Source organism: Eretmochelys imbricata, chromosome 5 (genome assembly GCF_965152235.1).
Source record: "Eretmochelys imbricata isolate rEreImb1 chromosome 5, rEreImb1.hap1, whole genome shotgun sequence".
Lineage (NCBI taxonomy): Eukaryota > Metazoa > Chordata > Testudines > Cheloniidae > Eretmochelys > Eretmochelys imbricata.
Genome location: NC_135576.1, coordinates 86358431 through 86384089, shown reverse-complemented (window position 1 = coordinate 86384089; position 25659 = coordinate 86358431).

Here is a 25659-nt window from a genome sequence, read left to right as displayed (position 1 = left end):
CCTCATAACTCATGTGTTCCAGACCCCTAATCATTTTTGTTGCCCTTCGCTGGACTCTCTCCAATTTATCCACATCCTTCTTGTAGTGTGGGGCCCAAAACTGGACACAGTACTCCAGATGAGGCCTCACCAATGTCGAATAGAGGGGAACGATCACGTCCCTCGATCTGCTCGCTATGCCCCTACTTATACATCCCAAAATGCCATTGGCCTTCTTGGCAACAAGGGCACACTGCTGACTCATATCCAGCTTCTCGTCCACTGTCACCCCTAGGTCCTTTTCCGCAGAACTGCCTAGCCATTCGGTCCCTAGTCTGTAGCTGTGCTTTGGGTTCTTCCGTCCTAAGTGCAGGACCCTGCACTTATCCTTATTGAACCTCATCAGATTTCTTTTGGCCCAATCCTCCAATTTGTCTAGGTCCCTCTGTATCCTATCCCTGCCCTCCAGCGTATCTACCACTCCTCCCAGTTTAGTATCATCCGCAAATTTGCTGAGAGTGCAATCCACACCATCCTCCAGATCATTTATGAAGATATTGAACAAAACCGGCCCCAGGACCGACCCCTGGGGCACTCCACTTGACACCGGCTGCCAACTAGACATGGAGCCATTGATCACTACCCGTTGAGCCTGACAATCTAGCCAACTTTCTACCCACCTTATAGTGCATTCATCCAGCCCATACTTCTTTAACTTGCTGACAAGAATACTGTGGGAGACCGTGTCAAAAGCTTTGCTAAAGTCAAGATACAATACATCCACTGCTTTCCCTTCATCCACAGAACCAGTAATCTCATCATAGAAGGCGATTAGATTAGTCAGGCATGACCTTCCCTTGGTGAATCCATGCTGACTGTTCCTGATCACTTTCCTCTCATGTAAGTGCTTCAGGATTGATTCTTTGAGGATCTGCTCCATGATTTTTCCGGGGACTGAAGTGAGGCTCACTGGCCTGTAGTTCCCAGGATCCTCCTTCTTCCCTTTTTTAAAGATTGGCACTACATTAGCCTTTTTCCAGTCATCCGGGACTTCCCCCATTTGCCACGAGTTTTCAAAGATAATGGCCAATGGCTCTGCAATCACAGCCGCCAGTTCCTTTAGCACTCTCGGATGCAACTCGTCCGGCCCCATGGACTTGTGCACGTCCAGCTTTTCTAAATAGTCCCTAACCACCTCTTTCTCCACAGAGGGCTGGCCATCTATTCCCCATGTTGTGATGCCCAGCACAGCAGTCTGGGAGCTGACCTTGTTCGTGAAGACAGAGGCAAAAAAAGCATTGAGTACATTAGCTTTTTCCACATCCTCTGTCACTAGGTTGCCTCCCTCATTCATTAAGGGGCCCACACTTTCCTTGGCTTTCTTCTTGTTGCCAACATACCTGAAGAAACCCTTCTTGTTACTCTTAACATCTCTCGCTAGCTGCAGCTCCAGGTGCGATTTGGCCCTCCTAATTTCATTCCTACATGCCCGAGCAATATTTTTATACTCTTCCCTGGTCATATGTCCAACCTTCCACTTCTTGTAAGCTTCTTTTTTATGCTTAAGATCCGCTAGGATTTCACCGTTAAGCCAAGCTGGTCGCCTGCCATATTTACTATTCTTTCGACACATCGGGATGGTTTGTCCCTGTAACCTCAACAGGGATTCCTTGAAATACAGCCAGCTCTCCTGGACTCCTTTCCCCTTCATGTTAGTCCCCCAGGGGATCCTACCCATCCGTTCCCTGAGGGAGTCGAAGTCTGCTTTCCTGAAGTCCAGGGTCCGTATCCTGCTGCTTACCTTTCTTCCCTGTGTCAGGATCCTGAACTCAACCAACTCATGGTCACTGCCTCCCAGATTCCCATCCACTTTTGCTTCCCCTACTAATTCTTCCCGGTTTGTGAGCAGCAGGTCAAGAAAAGCTCCCCCCCTAGTTGGCTCCTCTAGCACTTGCGCCAGGAAATTGTCCCCTACGCTTTCCAAAAACTTCCTGGATTGTCTATGCACCGCTGTATTGCTCTCCCAGCAGATATCAGGAAAATTAAAGTCACCCATGAGAACCAGGGCATGCGATCTAGTAGCTGCCGGAAGAAAGCCTCATCCATCTCATCCCCCTGGTCCGGTGGTCTATAGCAGACTCCCACCACTACATCACTCCTGTTGCTCACACTTCTAAACTTAATCCAGAGACACTCAGGTTTTTCTGCAGTTTCATACCGGAGCTCTGAGCAGTCGTACTGCTCACTTACATACAGTGCTATTCCCCCACCTTTTCTGCCCTGCCTGTCCTTCCTGAACAGTTTATAACCATCCATGACAGTACTCCAGTCATGTGAGTTATCCCACCAAGTCTCTGTTATTCCAATCACGTCATAATTCCTTGACATCACCAGGACCTCCAGTTCTCCCTGCTTGTTTCCAAGGCTTTGTGCATTCGTATATAAGCACTTGAGATAACCTGCTGATCGCCCCTCATTCTCAGTATGAGGCAGGAGCCCTCCCCTCACAGACATTCCTGCCTGTGCTTCCTCCCGGTATCCCGCTTTCCCACTTACCTCAGGGCTTTGGTCTCCTTCCCCCGGTGAACCTAGTTTAAAGCCTTCCTCACTAGGTTAGCCAGCCTGCTCGCAAAGATGCTCTTCCCTCTCTTCGTAAGGTGGAGCCCGTCTCTGCCCAGCTTCATGGAACACCATCCCATGGTCAAAGAATCCAAAGCCTTCTCTCCGACACCACCTGCATAGCCATTCGTTGACTTCCACTATTCGACGGTCCCTACCCAGGCCTTTTCCTTCCACGGGGAGATGGACGAGAACACCACTTGCGCCTCAAACTCCTTTATCCTTCTTCCCAGAGCCACGTAGTCCGCAGTGATCTGCTCAAGGTCATTCTTGGCAGTATCATTGGTGCCCACGTGGAGAAGCAGGAAGGGGTAGCGATCCGAGGGCTTGATGAGTCTCGGCAGTCTCTCCGTCACACCGTGAATCTTAGCCCCCGACAAGCAGCAGATTTCTCGGTTTTCCCGGTCAGGGCGGCAGATAGATGACTCAGTCCCTCGGAGTAGAGAGTCCCCAACCATCACCACCCGCCTCCTTCTCTTGGGGGTGGTGGTCATGGAACTCCCCATCTCAGGACAGCGCATCTCATGCCTTCCAACCAGCGGAGTCTCCTTCTGCTTTCTCCCCCCAGACATATCATCTGGTCCACTCTCCGCAATGGTACCTGTGGAGAGAACATGAAAGTGGTTAGTTACCTGTGTCCGCGTTGCTGGAACCCGGACATTCCCCCTTCTTCTTCTGGAGGTCACATGTTGCCAAGCTTCTTCACTGGCCTCTTGGCTCCGCTGTGCAACCTGCTCTAAATCTTTAGAGCTTTGTGCCCGTAGAAGCATATCCTGACTTTTGACTCCACCTCTCTTCCTTCAGCTCCTGCAACCGCTCTCCCTCAAAAACTCAGCTGGCCTACTGAGATGCTAAGGGAGGTCCCTGTTTTCATAAAGTGTATGAGTGTATCTTTTATGGGAGATTTTGAGGAAAGGAATGTTGTTTGTGGGGTGATGTTTAGGGAGAGTGGGGTAGTTCTCTATTTTTCCCCTTTTACTCCAAGGTCTAATAAGCCATTTCTGTAATTGATGAAGTTTGCTGCTATTTTTTTGTCTTTGATTGTGCTTTTTAATAATTGTAGAGGATGCCTAGATAAGTGTGTGCTTGTTTGTTCTTTGATCTGTTTGGATACATCTAAATAAGCAGACAGAGGTACTTACAGGATAAATGTCAAGGTATTGGAATGAGATTTCCCATCCTAAAGCCAGGATTTCTAGATATGACAGACTAGATGCTGTTGCCACTCATTATAAATTAATGTTATTGATATCAACATATGCTTAAGCTGCTGGCTTCTGAATATCAATATAGCTGGTCATAGTCAGCCTTGATCAAACCAGTTTTAGCCACAGTAACTTAAAATAGTTATGACAAATTATCTAGTCTGATAAAATGGAACACACACATTTGAAATGTGCCTGCCAGACATATCAATTAGCATAATATCTGGTCTAAACAGAGACACTATTGCAAAATGAGCTAGAGTGTGAATTTTAAATGCAATGCTCTTCGTCACTAGCTCGGCATGTGGGCACTCTTATTCCGCACACAGCATCTTTTTGTGGTTTAGCTTAATCCACTCCCAAAGAATAAGAAGCCACATGAGGAAATATTGTGAATAGCTAGTGCTGGTTATTTCACTGTATAGAAAAGCTCTAAAAATATTAACTCCTCCTCTGACAACTTCCAGTAAACTTATGTATCACTCAACACTGCTGTGTTTGTCCATGCCAGCACTGCACAGATGACTGTACATCCCATAGGGCAGTACTGAGGGTGCATCTTGCATAAAAATAGTCAAAAGTTCAAAAGGGGAAATAAAACAAAAAGCTGTCTTTTTTAATCTCACCCTTTTTAAAAATCTCATCCAATTGAAAGCATCTCTCAGACTTCTACAGTGGTGTTTGTAAACAAGTAAATGGACACCTCTCTCTTTATCCAAACTAAGCCCCTTTGGATGCTATTTTTTGTTACCCTGTCACTGCGGGAAATGTTCTGAAAGTCTGATCCCTGGACAAAAGAGCAGAAGAAAAGAAGCTTCCCTTTTTTCGTTGTGAATTTCTTATAAAAGCAGTCTGCAAAGTATCTTGACCCATCTTCTTGAATAGCACAGGGTGGTACAGAGTTGCCCTAAATCTAGATTAGTCAGTCACTAGAGGATTTTGCTTGTGTAGGGGGACTCTTAGGATGTCACAGGGCAACCCTGCAGAGGACATGGCCTAGGAAGAGAAGGCATGGCTAGGGTATCCATAGGCCCAGGATCCCTAACTGCCAGGATACCATGGGAAGCTGGTGTATAATAAAGCAGCCTTGAGGCTGTTCTAATTTAATGCAGCAGACAACCATAGGATTGAGGAACATAAAGGTGCCCAAAAATCCCCTAGGCACATGCACGTGAGCTGTACACATTAGCAGAGCTCTTTTGTCTTCTGCTCTTCCAAAAAATTAGATTGAGATGGATTACGTTACACACTTTGGTTTGGGGTTATTGAATCATTCTTTAATGACTAACATTTTTGTCAGAATTGGAGTTGAGATTTAGGAGGGAGGCTAGAAACTAGACGCCACAGGAGACTATTATGTAACATTATGCTGACTTGAATTGTCCCAGCCAATCACTTTGCTGGGATTCTGTAAAGATACTGATCCTCAACAGCACAGTTTCTCTGAATTATGTAATTTTGTGCACTCTGACTGGATGTCTGATCTGCCTACCCATTGTATAAGTATTTCTCAATACCCAGACAGTTATGTATGTTCTAGGATGCTGGCTGACAATCATTATTTGCCAGAGTGCAGAGGTTGGTATTATTCTTGTATTGTTGTTTATATATAACCACATTGTGATTGCACACATTTCTCTGCTTTGATCAATTACTATAATCCCAGTGCTTTGATTGGTTCCTATCCTATGAATTCTTAAATTGTTTCCCAGCAACAAAGAAGCTGCCTCAGTTTCCCACTCTACAACTGAGGTGGATAAACAACATTTACCTGAAAAAAAAATCAATAAAACACCAAAGGATTTTATTCAGCCCTAGATACAGAAATTACTTCCTAAGGAGTAAGCACTATCAAAATTATCATTATACTAACCAAACAGATAGCGGCTTCTTAAGATGACTGAACCATAATGAATCAGACCGTGCATACTGCACATGTGGCAAGGATTGTATTGCTCTCTAGCACTTATACATTCTCAGAAATATTTTGTAAGAGAATATTTTAAATTTAATTAACCTCGTGTTTGAGGAACCAATTAGCTGCGTTTAATGTACTAACATACTTGGTTTTTTAGTAGCTAATCCAGCGAGGAGCTGAGCACCCTTTATTAATTATATTATCTGAGCGAGGACAGTGCTCAGAGGGATCGACAGTATTGAATACAGAAGCTGTGGCAGTAGCATTAGCATAACAGGAAGAAGATCCAATTTACTAGTGAATTTATTTATTAATTTTGGCAGCATGGTAAATGAACAGGAAGGATGGAGTAGTTACGGTGACAGGTTGTGTTGTTCCAGTTTTACACACACTCCATTCTGGTTTGGCACAGCAACTAGAAATTATAAGGGGAAGATGTCGCCGGTAAATTTTTTTAAAACTAAGAAATGTAAGTCACTTCATATCTTGAATTTTCCACCAAATTAGCATGATCAGAAGAAATGGGGTGTGAGTTTCCATTTCTTTCCCAGTCATGGTATGTCACTGATTCATCAGCATCACAAAATATTGCAGAGAAGAAAGGATCTTTGGCAGATGCTTCATCCACTAAAATAAGCACTGTATCAAATTACTATAAAAAGTTATGGATCTCTATGGACTCCAAAAATAATCAACAGGAGTGGAAGCATGTGTCCACTTACATCAGATTCCAGGATAAGGGTCTTTATCTACATGAAGTTGGCCTTTGCCAAAGGGCAGCAGGAAAATGGTTTCAGATTTACTAAAGCAAGAATGTCAATGACTTCAAAAAAGACAACTTTCCATGTATTTCATACTGTAACTTCATGAAAATTATAGAAGAAACATACCAAAGTATGTTCTATTGACCCTAGAAAAATCTCTAGTTGTATCAGTTTGAACTGATGGATTTTTTTGTCATACCAAAATTGATAAGATCTACATAATGGCTAAAGATATTATAAAAAATGTTGATATAGAAGGATGTTTTCAGATATGGAGTAGCCTGATATGCATGATGCTCCAAATCTGTTAAAAGCTATAAAGAAACATAAGAAAATAAGAATGGCCATACTGGATCAGACCAATGGTCCATTTAGGCCAGTGTCCTGTCTTCCAGCAGTGGTCAATGTCAGATGCTTCAAAGGGAATTAACAGAATAAGGCAATTACCAAATTATCTATCTCCAGTCATGCAGTCCCAGTATCTGGAAATCAGAGGCTTAGAGGACACTAAGAGCATGGGGTTGCTAATAGCCATTGATGGACCTATCCTCCACAAACTTATCTAACTCTTTTTTGAATCCTGTTATAGTCTTGGCCTTAACAACATGACTTGGCGATTTATTCTGCAGAAGTTGCTAGTTCTAATGACTATAAATTGGTTCTCAAAAAGTTTACCTAGTTACTGACTAAGTCTTTCTGTGGATTATGAATACTGATGAAAGATACCATGCTAAAATATTGGTGGAGATGAATCAGTGTGTTTATACGGGTGCATAAGAATCATAAGTTTTATAAATACATTAGAAGCAAGAGAAAGATGAAGAAAAATGTATGTCCACTACTTTGCAGGAAAGGAGAGCTAATAACAGACTAGGACTGTAGGTCAAGGCAAATAAATTTGAGTGGGCTACATGCCTGCTTAGGCCATACCTGGAGCAGTTGAGTCAGTTTGGGGTGAAGAATGTGTAAAGACTTGGCTCCACCTCCTTACCCTTGGGGAAGCCCAGTTTAGCTAGCATGGTGGTAGGGTGGGTGTGGCTGTTTGTAATTTACTGTCATCTTGTAACAGCAGTAATTAACCCCACCCTCAAACCCCACTAAGCAAGGCTGGTGCAAGGAAGGACTTTCAGCACCCCGAGCCACAGTTCCTTCAGTAGAATACTCCTGGGGCAGCACACCTACATACCACTTTGGTGACAGAATCCAGCCCAAGCATACAAACCTTCTGAAACTGTCATAAAATGGACTTTGCTCCAAAACTGAACTAAGACCTTTTAAGCTCTTGTAAAACATGTAGCCACTTCAGAGATGGTTATGGTGCAGTTTTAATTGTTCTCACAGGTATTTTGGCAGCCACCTATTGGAAAAAATGGAATTTGCATTTATTACAGCCTAATCAATAGAGCTGGAAATGCTTTTTCCATCTGTGAGAATTTTCAAGATTCTGAACATTATTTCCATCCTGAACCAGGACAACCTCCAAAATCTCAAATTTTCACCAACGAATAATCTGAAAAAATGTGCAAGCAGGTCAATAGTCATGTTTTGTTTTCATTTTTGCCTTTTTTATATTTAAACTTTTTTAGTATAAATTAACTAAAAATTTCTAAACAAAATTTTTTTGAACTGAAAAACTCTGTTTTGAAACTGTCAAAATGGAACATGTTGAAACAAGTGAAACAAAAAATTTCAATTTTTTTCCCCCCCAAAAAAGAGAAATTCCTCAAAATCAACTCTTTCATGTGGGTAGCTTCAGGTTCAATGAATTGGCATTTTCCAATTAAAAACATTTAGTTAGAAAAATCCCAAACAGGTCTAGTAACAAATTTGCAGGAGTGGAATCCCAGAAAAAGCTAGTAAGCACTGAACATCTCTTAAGTGTGTGTCATTGATGACTGAAGCTCCTCAGTTCTGCTGTACTGGTTCAGTCTGGTGTCAGTAAAGAAGAGGTCTACAGTGTGGATCCAAAAGTAAAAACAGTCTTTTATAAAAGAAATTCATATTAGAACTATTCCATAGAGAAAAAACAAACTTAAGTCACTAAGACTACAGAATTCTTGTTTTGGTGTAAAATCAATGTCTAAATTAATGGATTTTAATATATTACTCTTTAGTATTCCTTTTATTTCCATTTAAAATATTCTTTCCTTATTCCTCCTTTCAGGGGAGCAAAACAGAGAAGTGAGACAGTCAGTAGAATCACAGATGACTACATAAATTCATCAAGTGTGCCATTTCTCCAAGAAATTTGAAAAGAGGCTGAGCAGGAAAGAGACAGAAGGGTATCCCAAAGGAACTATGCTGAAACCTCTCTACACAGACATTAAGGTGACCATGGGTGCTCCCAGAAAAGGAGAAAATTTCCAGGAAAAGAAATCTGTTTTAGGGTTTTAAATTAATCTATTTTGTTGGGGCGGGGGAAGGGACAGTGGACAACATGTTTTCCTTTTATAATTGAATCTCAATTAATCTTATCAGCCTGAAGCCCAATGTCCCAGGGTTTATCAAAAGTCACAAAAAATGATGGTTTTGGTTACACAACGTATTTCCATGGAAAAACATTCCAAAGTCTCCTTTCCATGGTTTGGAAATTAAACGTTCTTGTCCAGATTTTAGAGAGTGCCTTTGTGTATAAGTCCACATGCTAACTCCATTCACAGTAAACACACTTAGTGGTTTTAATTGCCATGCATCACCGAAAGTCCTTACCCTTTATCCTTCCATTTAGATTGATCTGTCAATTTAGGCAAATGCATAACAGGGTGTAATGATTAGCACTTCTTTCAAGCTAACCAGCACTTCAAGTTTACCACTGTCCAAATTATACAACCTTTTGACTCATTTCTAATTAGCTATGCATAATGACTGCTAATCCTTCTGCTAATTAACCCTGCCTTTAGGTAAAAATGTATTTTGCTTTGATGAAACAGGTTTGAATTCTTAGATTCTTTTTAACCTTTACTTCTAAAAAATCCTCTTTGAAAATAGATAGGTTATGGCTATAAACAATCTCTTTGGCCTTTCCTCTCCCCTGTTTCTGAACGTAATGATGATATTGTCTTGCTGAATTCTCCTTGTTCAGAGAAACAGGAGGCTGGTTTTTGGTTTTTCACATTTCCACCTAAACTGTGAACTAAAATAGTTCCCCACTTACTGAAATTAATGACTGTATAGTGCCTATTGCAAGCCTCAAAGCATTTTAAAGAATCATAAGCTATATAAAGTACTACATTTTACATCAAATAACCCAGCCTGGAGTTGGACCAGAAAAACAGGGCAAAAAATCCCTCTTCTTCTTAGAAAAATACAATACAATGTGATTTTTAAAGATGAGATATATCAAGATCTCAGTTTTATGTTTCACTTGAGCGACATATTTCTCCAGTGCATAAATACTATGGCGTTGGGGTCAAAAGTGCCCGATAGATAGATAGATAGGGCTGTTGCACAATTAAAAAATTCAGGCATGCGATTAATCGCACTATTAAACAATAATAGAATACCATTTATTTAAATATTTTTGGATGTTTTCTACATTTTCAAATATATTGATTTCAATTACAACACAGAATACGAAGTGTTTAGTGTTTGCTTTATATTTATTTTTTATTACAAAAAACAAGAAATAGCATTTTTCAGTTCACCTAATATAAGTATTGTATTGCAATCTTTTTATTATGAAAGTTGAATTTACAAATGTAGAATTATGTAAAAAAAACCCCTGCATTCAAAAACAAAACAATGTAAAATTTTAGAGCCTGCAAGTCCACTCACTCCTACTTCTTGTTCACCCAATCGCTCAGACAAACAGGTTTGTTTACATTTGCAGGAGATAATGCTGTCCACTTCTTGATTACAATGTCACCTGAAAGTGAGAACAGGTGTTCTCATGGCACTGTTGTAGCCAGCATCACAAGATATTTACATGCCAGATGCGCTAAAGATTCATATGACCCTTCATGCTTCAACCACCATTCCAGGGGACATGCTGATGATGGGTTCTGCTCCATAACAATCCAAAGCAGTGCAGACTGATGCATGTTCGTTTTCATTATCTGAGTCAGATCCACCAGAAGGTTGATTTTCTTGTTTGATGGTTTGGGTTCTGTAGTTTCCACATCAGAGTGTTGCTCTTTTAAGACTTCTGAAAGCATGCTCCACAGCTCATACCTTTCAGATTTTGGAAGGCACTTCAGATTCTTAAACCTTTGGTCAAGTGCTGTAGCTATGTTTAGAAATCTCACATTGGTACCTTCTTTGTGTTTCGTCAAATCTGCAGTGAAAGTGTTCTTAAAACAAACAACGTGTTCTGGGTCATCATCCAAGACTGCTATAACATGAAATATATGGCAGAATGTGGGTAAAACACAGGGCAGGAGACATACAATTCTCAACCAAGGAGTTCACTCACAAAATTAATTAACACATTTTTTTTAACAAGAGTCATCAACATGGAAGCATGTCCTCTGGAATGGTGGCTGAAGCATGAACAAAACAACATTGTTTTGTTTTTGAGTGCAGTTATGTAATAAAAAAAATCTACATTTGTAAGTTGCACTTTCACGACGAAGAGACTGCACTACAGTACTTGTATGAGTGAACTGAAAAATACTATTTCTTTTATTTAGCATTTTTACAGTGCTAATTTTATAATCAAAAACAGTATACACTTTGATTTCAATTACAACACAGAATACACTATACATGAAAATACAGAAAAACATCGAAAAAATTTAATAAATTTCTATGATACTGTGATTAATCATGATAAACTTTTTTAATCGCGATTAATTTTTTTGAGTTAATAGCGAGAGTTAACTGTGATTAACCAACAGCCCTAATAGATAGCTATTCCCCTAACTCCACACTTGGATGTTGGCTCAGTTAATTATTATGTACTGTCAATTTGTCAAGCAGGGCAGTGTGCTCAGCACTACGTAAGACTTAAAAACAAAGAGAGTCCCAACCCCGAGAACTTACCAGTTAAAATTCTGACTTGGAGAAAGTGTGCCATCTATAACTTGTTTTTTCCTTGGCGATCTTCCAGCCAAGCATTTCATAGGCCTGACCCTACTTAGCTTGTAAGATTCAGAATATCAAAGCCCAGGATGTCCTGGCTCAGGCCATCTCATGTCCATCTCTACTTTAATTGTGGAAATCTTTGCACAAACTATGGCACTACAGCGATTGTTTTGGTTACCACCTCATGAAATAGCATCCTAATGATTATCTAACCATCTTTTGTATATATAGTTTGAAATGCTTCAGCTGCACTAGTCATCACAAAATCAGTTTCCAAACATGACTAATTTTGTGATTTCACATGGATCAATTTCTGGAGTTAAGTACTTGCTATAATTTCAGATTTCATGCTAATGTTTGGTACTAATGTGTTTGTGGAAACTGTTATGACTGCAAAAGCAAACAATGTACTTCGTTACTTAAATTTACTACCATATCTCAAATGCTGAAATTCTATAATATTGAGTTTAGAACCGTTAGGATTAGTTACATTTCAGCAAGGGGTGTTATCTATTAAGTGATGCTTCACAGCATCTTCACTGTAATGCCATTTCCAGAACCATCATCCAGCCAGGATTTTAAAGCCACATTATTATGGGAGAAAGTCACTAGGTATCATCAGGCCTGATTTTTTCAGTGGCTCTGAACACTACTAGCTCCCACTCAAGACCATAGGAGTTGTCGGTGCTCAGCACATCTGAAAATCAAGCCACATTGTTTCTCCACAAACCAAAATTACACCTTTTGAGATCGTGGCTACCCCAAATGCTGCCATGCAGTCTGAAAACAAAAAATTACATCATCTGGCTTCAGTGAAAGAGAGGCATACAGCTGCGCGCCCTTCATATATTAGTACTATTGCAGCCCACAATAGCTAACAATAATCTCCCTTAGCAGCCTTTTATGCAATTAGAAAAGGAAAGGTATCAGAAGGGCACCCCGACCCAATTTTATAGGTCAAAAGTCTAAGAAGGCAGAATAAATTAAACAAAACACTGAGGCTATGTCTACACTAGAGACCTTACAGCAGAACCGATGCAGCTGCACTACTGTAAGTTTTCTCACGTAGCTGCTTTATGCCAACGGCAGAGAACTCTCCCGTCAACATAATTAAACCACCCCTACTGAGCGGCAGTAGCTGCATTCGCACTGACATTGCGCTGTGCACACTACCACTTATGCCGGCAAAATGTATGTTGCTCGGGCGGGGGAGATTCACACCCCTGAGCAGCATAAGTTTTGTCGACATAGGCCATGTCTACACTACCACTTAAGTAGTTTAGAACCGAAGTCTGTGCCAAGTTATCCTAATTTGGGACAGAATGCTGCAAGCATTCTCTCACAGGCTGCATAAACTGGTTGATTGGCATTGAAACTCCAACAGGCAACTGTAAAGTACTCATCAAATGGGGACTTTGTCACAGACTTTCCAGATGTGTTACGTAAGCTTCTTTTCTATTATAGCAATGATTGTAGATGCCATGTCACACAAAAGCAGAAATTACCTTTCAATCTATTATTAGACATATTTCCCTAGTGGGTGTATTTTATTGGCATCCCCTGTTCTCCCATCAAGTGCTAGTACGGATGAAATATTTATGGATATAAATATTTATAGAAGCCTGAATGAAAGAGAGAAATCTTTGGAGGCCCTTTCAAGAGCAGAACAAGATTTTGAAAACTCATGTTTTCATCTTCTGCATGGTCCTTCTTGTAGCTAGCTTTTTATTTGGAATTATTTCTCATATGAGAGTACGTCAGTGATTTCTGATGAGCAGGCATATTTATGGTAAATGTTGATATTCTGTTTTGGTTTGGAAAGGAAATCCTTGTTAATTTTAGTAGACAACTTTAATAAGCGTTTAGTCAAAACTCAGTTAAGTTTAAAATTGGGTTTAATTCATGCTAAAGGTAAGAGGCTTTAATAGTGCAGTTTTACTCAGTAGAAGTACCTACCTTTCACTGCAAGTCAGGGTAGAAATGGACAAAACTTTTAAAAACTATTTATTACAAACTAATTTATTTTTAAGCACATTTTGGATCTTTAGCGGTTCCTGATTGACCCTTTCCATTTTCTTCCACAAACCCTACCCCCCGGCTCTGTGGAGTTCATATATTAGCAGCAAGAACAGAGCTAGCCACAGTGGTAGCAACTGGGGCAGCAGCCTCCGTCAGAAGAGAAGAGGATTCTTCACTGAGCAGAAGCCAAATGAGATTAGAAGTTGAGGAGGGGGCAGCACTGGTCTTTTCTTTGCCTCATTATATTTATTCTCACATAAGAAGTATGCAGGGTGCAGTTCTTAAATAAATATTCTAATAGGTCTTTAATGTAAAATAGAGGGTGAATCCATAGATACAGTGTGTACGAAAATGGGGTTATCAATAACATTTTGATAAAATAAAATCAAGGAGTAACCAGTATAAACAAATGATTTTAAAGGGCTAAACATACTGAGAGAATGCTAGCTAGCACCCTTTCAGGTATTTGTTTTATTTTATATAAGACCTGGGACTAGGTTATTGGACGGAAGGTTAGCTTAAAAAGATTTAAAAGGGAAGTAAAGGGGGAAACAATGTGGATTATCTTGAGATTTTGGAAAGTGTGCAGAGAAATCTGCAATGACAAAATCCTGCTAAGTATTTTAATTATGTATCTAACTGAGAAGGCAGCCTCATTAGTATAAGTTGTTTAACAATTGTAAAACCAGTATGCAGTGTCGTTGTAGCCATGTGTGTCCCAGGATATTAAAAAGACAATGTTGGTAAGGTAATATCTTTTTTTGGACCAACTTTTGCTGGTGAGAGAGACAAGCTAGATATTACCTCACCCACCTTCTCTCTCCAGTTATAACAATTGTTTCACAATATACTGAGTCCATCTGAAGACCCATTATCTCCATGAGCTTCATTTAAATATCCACTTTAAAAACTTGTTCTGATAGCTCCAGTTCATCCCTCTAGTTTCCATCAATATTAACTCAGAGTGCAAGTTACAACATGCTTCAGATCAGCTTCTCTTCATAACAGCTGTCAGAAAGTGTTCTGAATTTCTTACTTAGTTTGTTGATTGCCATCTTCTAGGTCCTCAGCTTCTCCTACCACCGTTTTTCTCCCTCTCTCAATTTCTGTATATTTTCTGTGTTTCGTTCACAACAGCGACATCAGTGGTTTTCCAGCACCTGCTTCCACACTGCTTTCTTTAAAAATGCCACCTACTCCACATCAACCAGTGTGGGGAACTTGATGGGTCTGGCACTGAAAGGCAGACAGTCCCAAAGGCAAGGGAGGGAGACGCTCACCAAGGTATAATAGGTAGCTCCTCCTTCTGGAAGTCTCTGGCAGTCATTGGCCAGCTGTGGGGAGGGAGGCTGATTGGCTAGCATTCCCCAACTCACAGGATTTAACTCAGCTCAGGGGCCATTGGAAGCCTTTTTTGGCTTTGTTCCAGAAGCCCACCTTACCCATCCAGATTAGGAATGGGAACTCACCCTGACTGCTTCTGCGGGTCTAGCTGATTGCCTATTTAGGGGATAGGAAGGAATTTTATCTCCGATAGGCCAATTGGCAGAGGACCAGGCTGGGGTTTGTTTTGCTTTTTTGTCTTTCTCACAGCACTTTCAACCCACAATGGGTTAAACAGAAATGCACTTAGAACCAAACTGAGGTAACTAGGGGGGAGTTGTTTATTCATCACAACTTGCAGTCGGTTTCCAGTTTGGTTAAGAGAATAAAATGAATGGTTTCCAGAGGTTAAAAGCTCTGGGATTTTGGTGATGGTCCTTGAGTTCAAGTGAGAGGGTGAGACCTTGTGACCCTCGTGGACTGAGGTCCTCAGGCTGCTGTACAAATCACTCTACTTCTGTGCTGCTTAGAAGCTCTGGGTGGCAGCTGACTCCTTCTGTTAGCTCCACCTGCTTCTCCCAGTAAAGTGCTGCAGCCCATTCTGCCTCACAGTGACTCTAGATCAGTGGTTCTCGCCCTTTCCAGACTACTGTACCCCTTTCAGAAGTCTGATTTGTTTTGCATACTGCAAGTTTTACCTCACTTAAAAACAACTTGCTTACAAAATCACACACAAAAATACAAAAGTGTCACAGCACTCTATGACTGAAAAAGTGATTACTTTCTCATTTTCACCATATACTTATAAATCAATTGGAATATAAATATTGTACCTATCTTTCAGTGAGATTCTTGAGCCTGTTTCTCACTTGCGAGCCTTGTCTGAACCCAGCGCCCCAGGCAGTGGGGCTGAAGCATGTAACTTAGCTTTGCGTGGCCCCCTGTGGCAAGGGGCCCTGGGCAACTGCCCTGCTTGCCATCCCCTAATGCCGGCCCTTCACTTGTGATCCCCCTAAACCCATCCCCTGACACCCCTCCTAGATGCTGCAACCCCCAGGTTGAGAAACACTGATCTCAATGAGTTGAGTTGAGTACCCCTAGAAAACCTCTGCATACCCCCAGGGGTACACATACCCCTGGTTGAGAAACACTGCTGTAGATGTCCCACATTTCCTCAGCCAGCTCCTTGGTTCAAAATGACTGTCCTCTAAGCGCCTAAGCTTTCCAAACTTACTATTTCTCTGCTATAGTCCAAACTAATAATATGCATTTTATATAGTCTCACTTTGATGTGCATTTTTAGAATTGTTTCAGTAAAAGTGAAGGTTATTGCATGGTTTGGTAAGCAGTCTGCATTGCCACATAATTCTATGGCAGCTCTGCTGCATAAATTGGGAAGCCATGCCACATAATTTAGATCCAATGTCTTCTACAGTATCTGGAGTCTTGATATTACTTGATTAACTTCATGGGATCAGAATATTCAGTTAGCAGCCTAACAGTGTGCACAAGATCCTGATGAATGAGATGTCACGAAGTAGGAAGTTAGTTTCTGCTAATGATTTACAAAACTGGCCTCTCAGTTCATTATATGCAGAGTACATGGTTACGGATATTTTTAAATGAATGTCATTGCCCGGCAGTGCTTCAATATCCATGACATGTCTTCTGCTCTGATTTCCTTTGACATGGGGAGCTGAGAGAGGGATACACTTTCAGAGTGCCAAGTGGTGATTTAGCTGCTTGACTCCAATTAAGTCAAGGGAAGTTGAACAGCTAACAAGGAATGCTTTGAAAACTTATCCTATGATGTCCTCTATGGCTATTAAGTTATCTGACAATGTACATCAATAAAGTCAGTCTCGAGTAAGGCTAAGATTCTGTCATGCATATTTTTAGTGAAAGTCATGGATAGGTCACAAGCTTCTGTGAATTTTTCTTTATTGTCCATTCCCTGTCCATGACTTTTACTAAAAATATGCATGACAAAATGAGGAGCTGTAGGCTCCCCATATCAACCAGAGGGGCCTGGCTTGGAGGTGCAGGGTCCCCCCACTGCCCATAGCAGCTCCAAGTTTGGAGCTCCGAGCCCTGGGCCGCCCACAGCTGCCTACAGTGGCTCCGAGCCCCGGGCCACTCGTGACTTCCTGGGAGCCCTGCTGCCTGCAACAGTGGGGAGTTTGGGGTCTCTGTGCTGCCTCAGAGTTCCAGGCACCCCTGCCTCTGCCCTGGCTGGAGGCTGCCTGCGGGGCACCTCTGCCTCCCTCTGTGGCTGGGAGCTCAGGCCAGCTCCCAGACGCTGGGGGCTCAAGTCACGGAGGTCTCTGGAAGTCATGGATTCTGTGACTTCTGTGACAAAATCGTAGCCCTAGTCTTGAGCCATTGTGATAGTTCACATGCTTCACTTTCATGATTTTCTCATTGATCATATGTGATTTCAACACTTTAGTTGATGTGACAAAGTCATCTTGTTGAATGCATTATATACATTAATATCCCCCCTTCCCTCTTACTGGGCATTAATTGTTACAATGCTACATTCCTTTAATGTTTTAACAATTGCAAATGGCCTTTTCAATCTGACAAAATGTCCAATACTTAGTGGAAGAAAGTGCCTTCTTTGAAATAAAAAGAGGGAAACATAACAAGTACCTAGCTGTTGGAAGATACAGGAAGCAGCTTTTAGTTGCAAAATGCCTAAATTAGACCTGCAGCTTTTGAGGCTACCAAATTTAAAAGGCCAGTCACAGAAAATCCTGCTAAGAAAAAAAAGAGTTCCTAGAGAGGGTAACTCTGCACTGAAGTAGTTATTAGGAACCAGAAAGTTAGCAAACATCCGATCAAAGTGAATCTGGGGTGGGGAGGAAGCTAATAAAGGAGCACTGGCTAGATCAGCATTTCATTATACAAAAGAGAGTGGGAAGAACACTACTCAGACCTAAAATGCCTTCTAAGCACTAGCCTGCAATGGGAGAAGTGTAGGGATGAACTACTGCAGGAAGAGCTTTGAAGCAGAATTATTCCTGGAGCTGTGAGGTATGAAAGGCAATGCACTCACTGCTATATGCCTACTCCCCTGCATGAACCAGGTCCTCTGCTGGTTGGTGTTTGGCAACCACAGAGTTACAACACCACCATCTCTTTGTTTCCTTTGGAGTGTCTTGAATCCCGTGGTGAACTAGGAAAAAGCAGTCTCTGCACTGAAAAGCACATCACAGTATATGGTGTTAACAAACCTATTGATCTGTTGGACTTCATAATCTACAAGAATTAACAATTTATTAAAATTTTAACCATCAGCGCTTTATAAACTGTTTATAAATGGAACCTGAATATAAATTTCAAGCAGTCATAAGTAGCCCTTGATATGTTTGGTACTTGAAGCCAGGGGCACATGGTATTTCTGAACATCTCAAAGTGTTACTGTAATTAGTTTGCCTGGGTGTTGTAATAATTCCAAAGGGATTTATCAGATAGTTTAATTCCTGTACAATTTCTTTTTTATAATGTAACATCTGTAAATATTGTAATTAGTATCTTGAATTGTTAAATAATTAGGCACACTTATATACAAAAAATGAATGGAGCTTTGCTTGGGTAATGTGGCTTTCTCATTTAAAAGGAGTGTTTTAGCTTTGTATCTTGCTTCCTATTTCTCAACACAAAGTACAGTGTATCAGATGAGTATTGGCTGGAGATACAACTTCAAAGAAAAGTTAGATGGTTTAAAGAAGAATTAAAAGCAAATGTCAAGTGCAGTCTTCTAGGGCAGACCCCAAATTCAATCATCAAAACAGATAAGATACGTCTTCCAGATTCATATTAGATTACATTAAAAGAGTTATGTTAAAATAATGTTAAGGTCGTATAGTTAAGCACTCAGGCCAAGATTTTTTTCTAAATGGGTGTCTACCTTTATACTCTGAGGTTCTTATTTAAGTGCCTTATAAAGTGCCCTAATTTTCAAAAGTGTTGTAATTAAACCCTGTATCAGAATGCCTATGGACATACTGGAAACCCTAACTCTGGTTTTTCCTAACTTTTGTGAGCTTGATTTTTCAATCTTAATAATGTTCTTTTAATACAGATTTGTGTGTGTGTAATTTCCTAGGTTTTCAAAAAAGCATCTGAAAAAAAAATTTAATCATATTGACTCCTACATAATACAGCGTTGGAACATTTCGATCCACCACACAGACCTCTGACACTTGAACTGACAGAGTAACTAATAGCAGTAACAGGTTGTCATTCTCTATGTGGACCAGCACTAGAGGAGGATGGAAAACACAGTTTCACAGATAATGCTGACAGCAGAGGAATGGGGAGATTCAGGAATTTTGGGTTCCATTTCAAGTTCTGGAGAGGAATGTGCTCTACTGATCAGACTCTTCTGCTCATTTCCCCCTAAGTATACTCCCTTCTGCCCTATCCCCTCCAGCCTGTCCCTTTCCTAGTCCTCTATCTTCCCCATTATGGGACACATATCCCAGCCTCCACTCCTCAGGCTTTTCATCTCAGTCCCTGCCTATGTCTACACTACATAATTTATAGCAGTGCAGCTGCGCCACTGTAGCGCTTCTGGTGAAGATATTCTCAGCCTATGGGAAAGACCTATCTCACCGGCTTAATAAAGATGTGGTAGCCATGTTGGCAGGAAATAGAGCAGACTACACCAGTGTTTAGGTCTTTGAACACAGAATACATCTTTTTTTAGAATTTACAAGGATATCTGTTAATTTGTTAAAATTAATTAAAAAGAAATTTGTATTCAGACTTCTGTCATCTCACCTCTCAGATATTTAAAACTCACTGAGATGTGCGTAAGACACACTTCAAGAATTCTGGGGAGGATCCATATTTATTTTGTTGTTGTTCTTGAACGAACACTGTTCCCAGACTTGTACTGAGATCTTGGTAATAATACACTAAGGCTATGTCTACACTACAGCCTATGTCAGCAAAACACATGTCGCTCAGAGGTGTAAATATTTCACCACCCCCAAGTGACATAAGTTACACCAACGTAAGTGTTCATGTAACCAGTGTTCATGGAAGACCTTCTCCCAAGACATAGCTTATGACACTCGTGGAGGTGGTTCTTTTATACCAATAGGAGCGCTCTCTCTCTCTCACTGGCATAGAGCATCTTCATCATGTGCACTGCACCACTATATATGTAGACATACCTTAACAAACAAACAAACAAACAAAAGTGGCCTGTGCTCCAAAACAAAAGAAGAAGGAAAGAAGGAAGGAAGGTAGATAGATAGATAAGCGGGTGTTGGGGAAGAAAATGTTTTTGCAAGATGACAAATTTCTAAAATAAGTAGGAAAGGAATTATGGCTGGAATAGAATCATAAAAGATTAGGGTTGGAAGAGATGTCACGAGATCATCAAGTCCAACCCCCTGCTCAAAGTAGGACCAACCCCAACTAAATCATCCCAGCCAGGGCTTTATCAAGCTGTGCCTTAGAAACCTCTAAGGATGGAGATTCAACCACCTCCCTAAGTAACCCATTCCAGTGCTTCACCACCCTCCTAGTGAAATAGTTTTTCCTAATATCTAACCTAGACCTCCACCACTGCAACTCGAGACCATTGCTCCTTGTTCTGTCATCTGCCACCACTGAAAACAGCCTAGTTCCATCCGCTTTGGAGTCCCCCTTCAGGTAGTTGAAGGCTGCTATCAAATCATCACCTCACTCTTCTCTTCTGCAGACTAAACAAGCCCAGTTCCCTCAGCCTCTCCTCATAAGTCATGTGCCCCAGCCCCCTAATCATTTTCGTTGCCCTCCACTGGACTCTCTCCAATTTGCACACATCCTTTCTGTAGTGGGGGGCCCAAAACTGGATGCAATACTCCAGCCGTGGCCTCACCAGTGCCAAATAGAGGCGAATAATCACTTCCCTCAATCTGCTGGCAATGCTCCCACTAATGCTGCCTGTTAGCCTTCTTGACAACAAGGGTACACAGTTGTCTCATATCCAGCTTCTCATCCACTATAATCCCCAGGTCTTTTTCTGCAGAACTGCTGCTTAGCCAGTCGGTCACCAGCCTGTAGCAGTGCATAGGATTCTTCCATCCTAAGTGCAGGACTCAGCACTTGTCCTTGTGATCAGATTTATTTTGGCCCAATCCTCCAATTTGTCTAGGTCTGGACCCGCTACCTACCCTCCAGCATATTTACCTCTTCCCCCAGCTTAGTGTCATCCATGAACTTGCTGAGGGTGCAATCCATCCCATCATCCAGATCATTAATAAAGATGTTGAACAAAACCAGCCCCACAACCGACCCCGGGGCACTCTGATTGATACTGGCTGCCAGCTAGACATTGAGCTGTTGATCACTACCTGTTGAGCCTGACAATCTAGGCAGCTCTCTATCCACTTTATAGTCCATTCATCCAATCCATACTTCTTTAATTTGCTGGCAAGAATGCTGTGGGAGACCGTATCAAAAGCTTTGCTAAAGCCAAGATATATCATGTCCACTGCTTTCCCCATATCCACAGAGCCGGTTATCTCATCATAGAAGGCAATCAGGTTGGTCAGGTATTACTTGCCCTTGGTGAATCCATGTTGACTGTTCCTGGTAGGTCTAAAGACATTTTCAGGGCTGCTTTCAAATAATCTAGTCTTTTTTGACTGTTCACTCTTAAATTATCTATTGCTTTTAATCATGTGCCTCCCAGGACTGGTTCTGTGGAGAATCTGGCAAACTCAATTAATGAATTCACTATCCCAAGCTATACCAGAATTTTTTAAAATATAGATATCTAATCTGCAGAGATATTGAACATGAAATCCATGTAGAATAATCCAAAGTACATCCATTTTAAAGTGAAGAAATGTACACCTCTGGAAAATGCTGTCTACATACTGGCCAAATGAAGTATAGACACTTTGCAGGCACTCTCATATTGTTCTCTGAATAACCTCATTCTTGACCTGAAAGATCAGCCCTCTCTTGGAATGAAAAATCATTCAGGCTTTCTCTGACCTGAAGTTTGTGCTGAGCGGAGCCTCACAATCTATTCTTGACAAATTCTCAGCATTGATCACACAGATCTGAAGAAGTCAGAAGCAAATTGTTTTGTTTTGTTTAATGTAAACAGACCAAAACTCTGACAATGGGTTTTTTACAGTGGCAAATATCAGCAAAACAATATAACATACCACATGTCACAAATACAACACACGAATATTTTCTGGACAATAGTTATTAGAAAAACAAGCATTAACCAAACTACAGAGGAACAGCCTTGGTGTTCTTTCCATAACCATTCCAAGTGTGACTCAAAGCAATAGCAAAATGTGGGAGTGCGGTATACAGATGATGTATATTTTTATTTACTACTATTATTTACATTATATTATCCCCTTGTTGTACAAAATCATAGGATAACATGGTTCTTGCCGTGAGGAGCTTATGAAAATGTCAGAGGATCTCACAATTTGGAAGAAACAAAAATAACACTCATAGAAACATTTCCAACCTCACATTCAAGAAACACAATTGATTCTTAGATACCAATGGGTTAACTGAATATTTTGCTTCTACCCTTTTCAATCACAGTGTATAAAATTATTACATAAATAAAGAAAATCATCCTAAATCCTCCCATCACTTTTTCCCTGTTAATGTCTTTGTGCCCATTGAAGCCTGAATACAATGGAAAACACAACATAATTTTTTCAATCAGCAAATCCCCAAAGGGTAAGTTTTTATGCAATGTTGGGACTTTTCAGGTCTTTTTTTCTCACTGAGTTTTATAAAATTCTGCTATTCTTGTAAACACTTTGTTCTGTAAAAGCAGAACCCAGCCAAGAGAGGCCAAGAGGGTCCAAGTGACACAAACAGATTTTTCTATTCATTTTAAGGTACGGGAAGTCCAAATTATTACAAGAGAGTGCTAAGAGAAGTGTCTCTGGCTTATGCTGGTAAACAACATTATGGACTAATTTAAAGAAGGGCCTGAGGCACAAAATTCAGATCTGAGTTGTGAACCCCATCAAAGTTCAGCAGTTCTCAACCTCAAGGTTTTGGCTTGGATCCATCTCTAGAAGAAATAGAAATTGGCATAAAGGCCACAAACCAGAAGAAGGCAAACATTCAGCATTGCTAAAAAGAGATGCAATAGCAAAGTACAGATGGACCAAATTCTGCTCTCTCCAACACCACCGTAAAAACTGGTTTCACTCTCTGTTTTATTCAATGAAATAAATTAACAAATTTATCACTGGTATAATGGAGTTACAGTACAAATGAATTTGGCCTAATATACTTGAGAGTTACAGAATACTATTAGATACAGAGGAATTAAAGAAGAACTGTACTACTGCAGTACATGAAAATAATATACATTTTATTTAAGCTCTACAAAACACCACTTTGAAGATGCCATGCTCTAAAAGATAGATCCTGAAGTCCACATATACTTGCAAAACTGTGCTTTGAACAGGAGATATGCACATGCTAACAAGAGATCTAATATCAGTCTACAAAACATATGTAATCTGCAAGCAGCTCTGGGAAAGAAGGAAGCATGGATTATTATTGCCCATTTATCTACCAGGTAGAAAAATCCTTAACTAGGTGGTAAAGAATCATTCTATTCTGTCAAACTTTTCAGTGCCTCACCAAAAGTAGTTTAGAGAGAGAGAAAATGTTCAAAGCAAATAGTTTAAAAAATCATTACTGCTATATTTATCTTCAAAATGAAGAGGAAAATGCTGAAGTAGACATGTTGAAAGCATAGACACAAGGGGGAAAATCCTTAAATGGATACATTACAAAAAAAAAAAAAAGTATTGTAATAATTAAATTCCAGAAAAGAGTGAAAATCAAAACGGTTATTAAAAAGGCAAAATCATTCCAATTCAGGAAGAAAAAAACCATAGATCTGTTCTTAGATAGTTTAAAGAAACCCAAAACTAGAGAACCCACTTCAAGTAATTTAAGAAACTAATAGGGAAGGGGAGAAAGTAATCATATAAAATGCTACAAATGGCATCCAATGAAGTGAGCTGTAGCTCACGAAAGCTTATGCTCAAATAAATTGGTTAGTTTCTAAGGTGCCACAAGTACTCCTTTTCTTTTTATAAAAATAAACTGTCCAAAAATAAACATTAAGGCCCAAACTAGCAACCAATTAAGTATGTGTTTAACTTTACTCATGTGAGTAAATCCATTAAGTTCAATAGGACTATTCATGGGTAAAGGGAAGAACAGGCCTACCATCGAGGCTTAACATTCAGAGAAAAAAATGACAATTATGTTAAAACAAAGGCTGCCTTTTGTTTGACTTACCAGGAGTGGGAGGGAGGGTTTTTTTGTTTGTAGCATACATTTACTAGCTCACGTAGGATATGTGGGAGCTGGGGGTGCAATTCCTAGCTCAGGTAGATGTACCCATGCTAGCTGTCAATGGGTACATACTAACTGACTAAAAATAGTAGTGTAGCTGAGATAGCATGGGCAGCTGGAAGTGGTGGCATGGCCAGCTGTGCCAAGAACAAACCTGCTTGATCCCTGTGGGTATGTACTCAGTATGGCCAGCCTGTGCCACTTCTCACTGTTGCCCTGGCTACACTACTACTTTTAACACGCTAGCTCAGTGAGGCATAAGTACGTCTGCTAGAGCTGGGAATCATGCCCCTAGCTCCATTCATAGGTGTAGCCATATGTTAGACACCAACGCACTCTGAGGAGACAAAATGAAGCAGATTCTTATCTCATTTACACAGGTGAAAATCTAAATTAACTCCACTGGGTCAAATTGTGCTCTCTGTAACATCAATTTAAATACAGAAAAATCTTCCCAGAGGTGGAATTACTTTGGATTTGCGCTAGTGTAACAGATCAGCGGTTGTTTGACCATACATGCATCACTTTCTCACACTGCTTTCAATGCATCTTAATCCTAATTTACGACATCCCATCTATTTCATTCCTGAGCGTCACCTGAACAGAAACTGATAAATGTGTTATGGTTGTGTGGCATGGGCAACTGTGAGCCAGACAGGCACTGATTAGAGAACTAATTTATTTCACCTATTATTTACAATAAGTCAAAAAGAAGACCATTTCCAGAGGTGACAAGTTAAAGCATTACCATTGTGTAACCTTTGCACCCCCAAAAAATATAATTTAGTTTTTTAAATGATAAATAGCTCTATCTGCAAATGTGTACTAATTCTGGAGCTAAAAGTTTCTTCCACTGGCTCACTGTCACTGTGCTCTTTGTATATTAAAATACCCAATATCAATTGTAAGGGTGTAGATCAGAATACTGAGGTGGTAAAGTACACATGAAGTTAATGTGGGAACCAGTCCTACATTTTAAAATAGATTTTTATTTAAGAAATGCATATAATCATAACAAGTTTACTGATCTTAATCAAATTAACATCATCATTACAGGTCACACACACACACACACATACTAAGTCTGTGCCATCACAAGGAAAGCTAAAATGGAACCAAATAAGGGAAAGAATGCTGAGTTCTGTAGAATGATGTAAGAAATGAGGCCATCACAACAAGTGTATGCTTGCCAGGGGAGAGAGGGCAGTGTTCCTCTCCAGGTAAGCGAAAGTTAAGGAAACTGAATAGACTGTGCAGCCCAAAGACATCTCCCAGTTTACAGCTCCAAAATAGATTTGTAACAAGGGATTGATGACAAAGTTAATTTGGCCAAGAAGTTAAATGCTTTAGGAATCTAAGTCATTTCTTGTGAGAAGGAGTTAGGTAGATGCTTAACAACACAAATAGTGAGAAGAGGAGGAGGAAGTGTTGGTGTCGTCCT